Raw genomic sequence first — 8,079 nt, 5'->3', positions numbered from 1 at the left:
GAGTAAATGCTGTAGTATCATTGTCTACAAACGAATTAAAATCTTTATAATGTCTAAGTTATTTATTGGAACAATGACTGACATCATTAAATTGTAAAATAGTACTAAGTAATATTTAAATTTAGTTAATTCCTCTGTCAGCTGTCAGCTTCACATTTGCTAATTTATAACACCAATATTATACTGAGAAATTTTGTTTTTATTGCACAATTTAATTTTAATTATTATTATTTTCTTTTCGTAGTAATAATTTAAATTATGTAGTTACATAAAATTACTTTTATTATTTCACGTAAATTTCACAAAAGATACAGACTAGAGTTGATCAAATTCACTCTCAAGAAGTCCTAACTATGTTAAGATATTGCATGCGTTGCATGTTTATTTGTATTCACGCATAAATTGGAAAAAAAATGCAGTAAACTCATTAAATTCAATCAACACCTAAATGAGTTTTTTTTAATCTTAAAAGAGAAAATAAAATAGCAATTATATTAATCAAAAAAAGAAAATTTAATTTATTCCATCTGATTAAAATATAAGTATTTGTGAATTATTTTGACCAAATGAATTTCTATTTTGTGTTATATATTTGATTTATTTTTTATTACTCAAACAGTTCCAGAACTCATTAATTAAATTAATTATCAATTTTTATATAACTATATCTCTTCTATATCTATTTTCCCAAAATCAGTTCATAAATCAAAAGATATTTTGTTATATTTTGATGTTACTTATGAGTTTATATTAACATTTTTGTTTATTCAATATAAGTTTATTAGCATCAAAAAAAATTTTAATAGTCTTATTAATCTATGAAGCTTTTAATCCTATTAAATCCTAAGCAATGCTATCGTTTATATTCTACACAAATAAAACCTTAACTGGAATTGTCATTAATTAATTATAAATGAAACGAAACAAATTGCCCGCATATATAAAAAAAAGCCTTCACCAATTTATATCTTGATGTATATCATATCATAACTCGTCAGAACGCATCTTAGGATTCCGTGTAAAACTCCAACCCTCTAAAACCATTTCTTAAAAATTGTGATACGATTTCAACCATATATCAATAAATTACAGATGCTCAAAACATTTTATTCCACCTTTTTTTATTGTTCAAACCTCTAGTCACTGGTTGAGCTCAATAGACTTCAACTAAAAGACTGGAGCTCTGTCACCATCATGCACCCATAACTATTTCTGTGACTGTAAGTCCATGCCTTTAGTATATTGCTGGCATATCGTTCACTGCTAAAACTTACATTCAAGATCTCAATTAAGCATAACTCTTAAACCCATCTTCCGGAAGTGTCAACTCTAACACAGGTATTAGTGATCATGGACAGATAGAAATATTAAATAGGCTTAATATGTTGCAAACAAAATTCAGTTAGGTTAGATGGTGTGGAAAAAATTGAACTAATTAGATGATCAAAAATGTTGTGTAAAAGCATGAGGTATAACTGTTACGTTTGGTTATTTATATGTTCAATGTTCTGGATTGACATGACAATATTGTAATAAAAAATGAATGTCAGATTATATCTCATCAAGATAGATTTCATCTATTTATGATACGACAAATTTAGAAAACAAGCTTTACTTTAATCCTCAACAAAAATGAAACTATGTATCAATTCCGTAAAAAAATTCTTTGGCAGTGAAGACCTTATAATACTAAAAATAAGCAATTACTATAACATGTTGAGCAATGGACGCGTAGGATCTAAGTGAAATCATGAACTAGACCAATTGCCACGGCAACCTAACTAAACAGTATGAAAATTTTTCCCTATTATAATAAAAATATTTATTACAAGTTATTCCCAATATCATCCCCTGATTTGTTAACTTTATTTTTTAAATTTTATTTTATTAAAATCTCTCTCCCAGAAGTTTTAGGTTCGCAACTTATACTATTTAAATGGGCGTAGCCAAATTTGCATATATGCCGGTAGCTCTTCTCCTAAAAATGTACCAGAAGTTATATATAATTATATATAATGATATATCGCAAAGGATATCGCACCCACTAAAGCCAATTGAACAATGGAGAATGATACGTTTTTGCCTATGCAGTGTTATATAGAAATTAAAAATATTGCGTTTCCAGACTACCTCCTAGATTAGAAGAAAACTATCTAACATTCTAAACACTATATTTTCATCATATTTTAGCATTGATATTTATATAAAAGTAACAACAATTTTATCATGATACCTATCTAGACTTCTTACAGAAACATCATTCTATATATGGTAGAGTCCTTTATAATAAATACATAAATTCATAGCATACGAATATTATACTAGAAAATCGAACATAATAGTTTCGTATGAGTGAGGATCAAGTTCCATGTCTCCGAAATTTTTGTTCTTTTTCATTTTTTAATCCGTGATATTATAAAATACTCTCTATCGATAATTCCTTAAATCTTTCGGTGTCTCCTGTCTGTTCTCATGTTTTTTTTCTAATTTTCTTAAATCCATTAACGTGGCTATCTCATTACAAAGTCAGAAACTATAAAAATGTGTATAATATCAGAGCAAGAAAAAAAAATAAATAAATAAAATCGCCTATTAAAAGTAAACCTCAAAAGGAAAGCAAAAACAACAATGAAGTATATTAAATCCTGACAACAAGTGGTTCCATTAGAAGAAAATTAAAATTCCATGCTAAACAGGTATGCATTTCAGATAACTTTTCACGCTCAGTTCTATCATTAAAAAAAAAATACAGATAAGGGTTGAAAAATATTTAAATAAATGAAGATTGCATCTCTTCCTCTTTACGTTGCAATTAGAATTCCAGGCATATTTAAAATAGACTACACATTTTACTACGGTCAAATGAACAATGCATTTCTAATTGCAATGAAAATTGATGAAAAGTCTCCCCTCTTTCAGAAATATGTAGTAAATGAACAGATAGTAAAAATATCTACATTACACTGGCAATAAGATACTTTTGTTGCGATTTGTTTTCATTCAAGATTTATGAGATTTTTTTCTATTATTTGCTGTGCCTGTATAAATAAATAGAAACTAGCTAGGGGTGGAACAAATAATGACACAATTTACTTACTAATAAATTGTTTGGAATAATATTGACACTTGTTGGGATTTGTTTAGTGGAATATGAAAAAATAAATTAAGGCAACCAAAGAACTGAGATTTTCAGTTCAGTTCAGATGTGTGTAAGTAAGGATATGTATTGCTGTTTATAAATACTCCCATATATAGCTCTTACGGATTAATTAGTTTGCTGTTGTATGCCGATTGATTTGCTAAATATATTTTTTGAGGGTTAAATCAAAATTACTCTAGAAAGGGAGAAATAAGCTAGAAGAAGTATAAGTGCAATTGTATTTCGATATATAAATAGCTTAAGGGATAAGCTTAAATACTTTAAAAATAAACGGTCCACATAAATTAAAATTGTTAAATTTTGCATTAAAAATATCAAGGCAATGCTGTGTAAATAATTTATTTTAGATTAAGTTTAATGAAGTTTGTAGAACGTTAATTGAGTACAATTTATTTTAATGAAAACAAAACTCGTAACTTATATTTATATTTTTTTACATATGTAATCCTTATTTCAACCATTATTGAATGCCAAACTAATCATTGAATTTTTTTAATATCTTCACACTAACAACTTGCAACAATAAGTAGCGCATTCTTCAATCTATTCATAAACGTCTGTGCAACCAAATATCACACAAAACCGCGCCAACATCAAACAATACGTATACTGCATCACTTCAAGCATAAACAATCCACAGTATATGAATAAGATACAAAAAACAAGAAAGAAAAATCGTCACAAAACACATCGAAAACCTGAATTCACAGTGAAGCACATGTAACCACCAAGCATTTAAGCAAGCATAAAGATACTTTGTAGGGGGCATTCATGTATCAGAATTTGGAAAAAACCCCGATGAGTCATCACGCTGATTTGTTTTTTATTTCACGTACGAACAGGCTAAAATATGCCTCAACTATTAAAATAAAATAAAATGAAATAAAAAATAAATAAACAAAATCAAAACAAAAATCAACAAACTGAAGTGCGCGCCAAATAAGATACAAAAGTATCTCTAAGTCTTTGAGTGTAATACGCTCTCACAAATTCTCTTGAGTGCACATTTTTTGAGAGTTCTCTTTCATTTTATTATAAAATCGCGCTCATTTTACAAGTAATGACGTTTCAACCGCTACTATTTTTCTATCACATGATCTAACTCAGAATAGGCTTTTTATAGCATGCTACTATTTTTATTTGAATGAGAGAGTTTTGTTTATTTTTGCTTTGTCATACTGACAATTGCAGTACATAGTCTACTCGGAGAAAATCTATTCAAACATTTCAAAATTGCAGAAGAGAAAAAGTATCTAGTAGTTGCCAGCTTTTTCCAGATATTGTATAAACTGGTTTGACAAAAATTTATAATTGAATATGAATAAATAATTCTCTCTACTATAAATATTTAAAAATATATTGTATATATAATTTATATTATAATTTATATAATTATCAGTGAACTATCAGAGGTTTTCCGAAAAGTAGTGAACTACAACAACAAAAATTTTATTTTATTTTTTTTTATATTATTTTAATTAATTGAGTTTTTGACTGACCAAACAGCTGTTTCGAGTATTGCCAAATACCCATCATCAGTGGTCTTGGAAATAATTCTTGTAGGAATCAAACTCGGGTCCTGCCAGTTTAATTTATAAATTATGACTAACTTATTTCAACAAATAGCATTTTCGATTAGTAAATCTGGATTTAATCTAGATTTACAGTCGATCTGTCAAATTTTATTGCCCAATCGAACGTTTCAAGACCCCATTTTGTCTATTTTTGTCTACCATTTTGTCCCCATTTTGTTACTACGATGGGATTTTCATTGCCTTTATGACTTGCTTTCGCCTTCCAATCAGTACCGTATAAGGTATCATTTACCATTATGTCATTGATTAAGGTTAGGTCAATTTATTCTTATTTTGTAGGTTCACATAAATGTGACTTGTACATGATCTAACGATAATAAAATAAATAAGCTATTTATATAGAAGAATTCGAATGTGCTTAAAGAAGTAACTGCCTTAAAGTTATAAACTTCTATTAAACGTATGCACCAAAGAGACCAGTCAAGAAGAGAAACGTATATAACGAAAATGTTTTCGAAACATCTTACTTTTAAGAATTATTGAGTAAAAATAGATTACCTATTTAAACCGCAATTTGTGTTCTCATAACATAAAATTCCAACGACTTATCGAGATTATCGCAACATCGGAAAAATGTTTTTCATCTGTAAAACTTTATGAAAAGAAGAAAAGAATATCTTAAATATTTAAGGACTTACTAATATTTTCAATAATCTGACTTTATGAGATCTGGGGCGTTGAATTAGTTTATAATGTCATTTTTAAATAACTTTGTAAATTTTTACCAGAAAAAAATTGAAGCGTATCTTTATTATTAGAATGTTGAATAAAACATGATTAATTTGTACATTAACTACGTCGATAACTTTTAATAGTCACTGTTAATTATCTTATTTATGGTGTCAAAAATGTATATTAAGTTTGCTGAAGTGTTTATAACATTAAAAATAATGTGAAGTTTATATTTGTAAATTCGCACTTATAAAACTTGTGGTCTAAAAAAATTGTGTTAGGGTCCTTGAAAAACTCTTGTAAAATAAGTGAAAATGAAAACGAAAAACAATGTATTGAACGTTAAAAATAACGTAATAAATAAGCTGAAATTAAAAGATTAGGACACTTGAAATATGAATCACGAAGACAGTATGTTGAGTGACTCTTAGAGTAATACTAGTATAGAAATTTTTACTAACATACTTATATGTAGTATTATTTATTCAAAATTTAATGCAATATTTTTATTAAATTAATCCAGTTAAAAGTAAATGATATAGAATTCAATACAGGCCATTTTTTATTGATATTTTGTTGTTAATCATAAGAATATTTAAATACCACTTAGTAATTTAAGGAAAACTGAGAACGAAGAACAACGTATTGAACGTTTGAAATTTTTGAAAATTTGTCTAGTAGCAAATTGAACTAAGAAAACGTTAAAATGAGTAATAACTGCTGTAAAATAAAAAAGTCAAGGTACTTCAAAAGTGAAAGATGACAATAATATCTTCATATTATTGTCAATCCTAATATAGAGAGAAACGCTCGTGACAATCCTAATATAGATATTTTTACAAACATAGTTCTATGTAGTATTATTTATTTTTATTTCTTTATTATTTATATTATTATTCTGTTTACTGTTTTAAGGCTTTTATTATATATTCAGTAATTTAAGATATATTAAAATTCACACAAAATTTTTTACTAATTCTGTATTGCATGCCAATACATCAGAATTCATTATAAACATATGGCAACATTTTTATTGACAAATGAATAACTTGTACATGTAGTTGTGTTGTAGTCTCACTTGACACAGGGTAAACCACCATAAGTAGTATTTTTCCAGAAGCACAATGAAATTCCGAAGAATGAACGCGAATAAGAGAGATAGACAGACAAAGCATGTATGAGTGAGGTATCATGGATTTAGTTATTTTTTACTTTTTGTTAAGGTAACGACGGAAAGTGGCAACTACGCGTATTATTTTAACACACATTCCAATTATTCTTTTATTTTAATTTTTTATTTATGACCAATAACACAAATACCTCAATAACTAAAGATTTTGATAAAATACATTTAGTTAAAAAATACAAACGAAAATATTGTTGTATCTTTTGTTTCGTTAATTGAGTTTGAAAACCTTGTGTGCTGAAACACAGATACTCCAAGTAACAAGAACAACAAATACAATAAAAAAAGAGCGTAGAAAATTAGTTGCATGCGATTGCAAAACATCTGTAAAACTACAATTGTCAATCGCGTATTAAGTTCAAAAGTCTCATAGCAGTGCAAATAAAAAAGAGTGTTTAAAATTAACCCTTGTGACAGTTCCCTCGTTTATTATTATTGTTTTTTTTCTTTTGTTTTAATTTAAAATTTAATTCCATCCAAATTTCTTAAAAAGATATTGCAATTTTTCACAAAACCTACGAAATATTAAAAATACAAGAAATTTTTGACTTTGCACGTAAGCAAAACTACGTAAATCAAACGAGTTTCGTAAAATTCATTCAGGCAAAACGTGCGCACGAAGAAGTCAGGGGTGTGGTATGTGAAGCTTTTGAACATCAGCAGTCAGCAATCAGCACATCAACTTAACTTAAATAACACATTTCGTTTTAAATAATAAAAATATGCTGACGACATACGCGTAAACATTTTTTTTGAAGTGAACGAGTGAAAGATACGAAAGTATAAAATCTAAAACCAAAAATTTCGATAAAAAAACAAACTTTTTCGTCTGGAATTTTCTACTTGTTTTTGTGTTGTGTTGTGTTGTTGTACGAAGTTTTTTTAACCCGTGTGTTGCACATTTCTCGAAATTAAATTGAAGTGCTTAACGTGGTCTTATTAGTTAAAAAAAGTTAAACTGTCAATTTATTAGTTTGACAGCTGTCAAATTATTTAAATTTGACTATAACTCGGATTAAATAATATACGTTTATTAATTTTCTTTTGTGTAAATTAAAGAAAAATTTGTTAAAAATGAAAGTAAAAGTGGATTCCTCCAAAGTTCCTGCCATAGTTAAAAATATCAAAAAGGAGCTGGTAACCGGCGAAATATCAGAAGAGGATGAAAACACTTCAAGTCAAAATTCATTTGACATTTTACCGCATTTAACCACGACTACTGCGACAACAACAACAACGGCTAGAAATAATCTTATCGTAAGTTAAATTTACTCCTTACCCCGCAGTTATTGCCATAATAATTCATCAACTGAGCAATAAAAGTTAATCTTTTTCTGTATGTTCAACTGCAATATATGCTACGAAAGTTTTACGTTCTCAGCGACTATATGAAATCGATTGTTAAGTCGTAATATTAAAAAAAAAATAAATAAATAAGTGAATAAATAAACAAGTTGGGGTAAAAA

Source organism: Teleopsis dalmanni, chromosome 2 (assembly GCF_002237135.1).
Source record: "Teleopsis dalmanni isolate 2A chromosome 2, ASM223713v2, whole genome shotgun sequence".
NCBI lineage: Eukaryota > Metazoa > Arthropoda > Insecta > Diptera > Diopsidae > Teleopsis > Teleopsis dalmanni.
Note: the sequence above shows the minus strand (reverse complement) of the source record.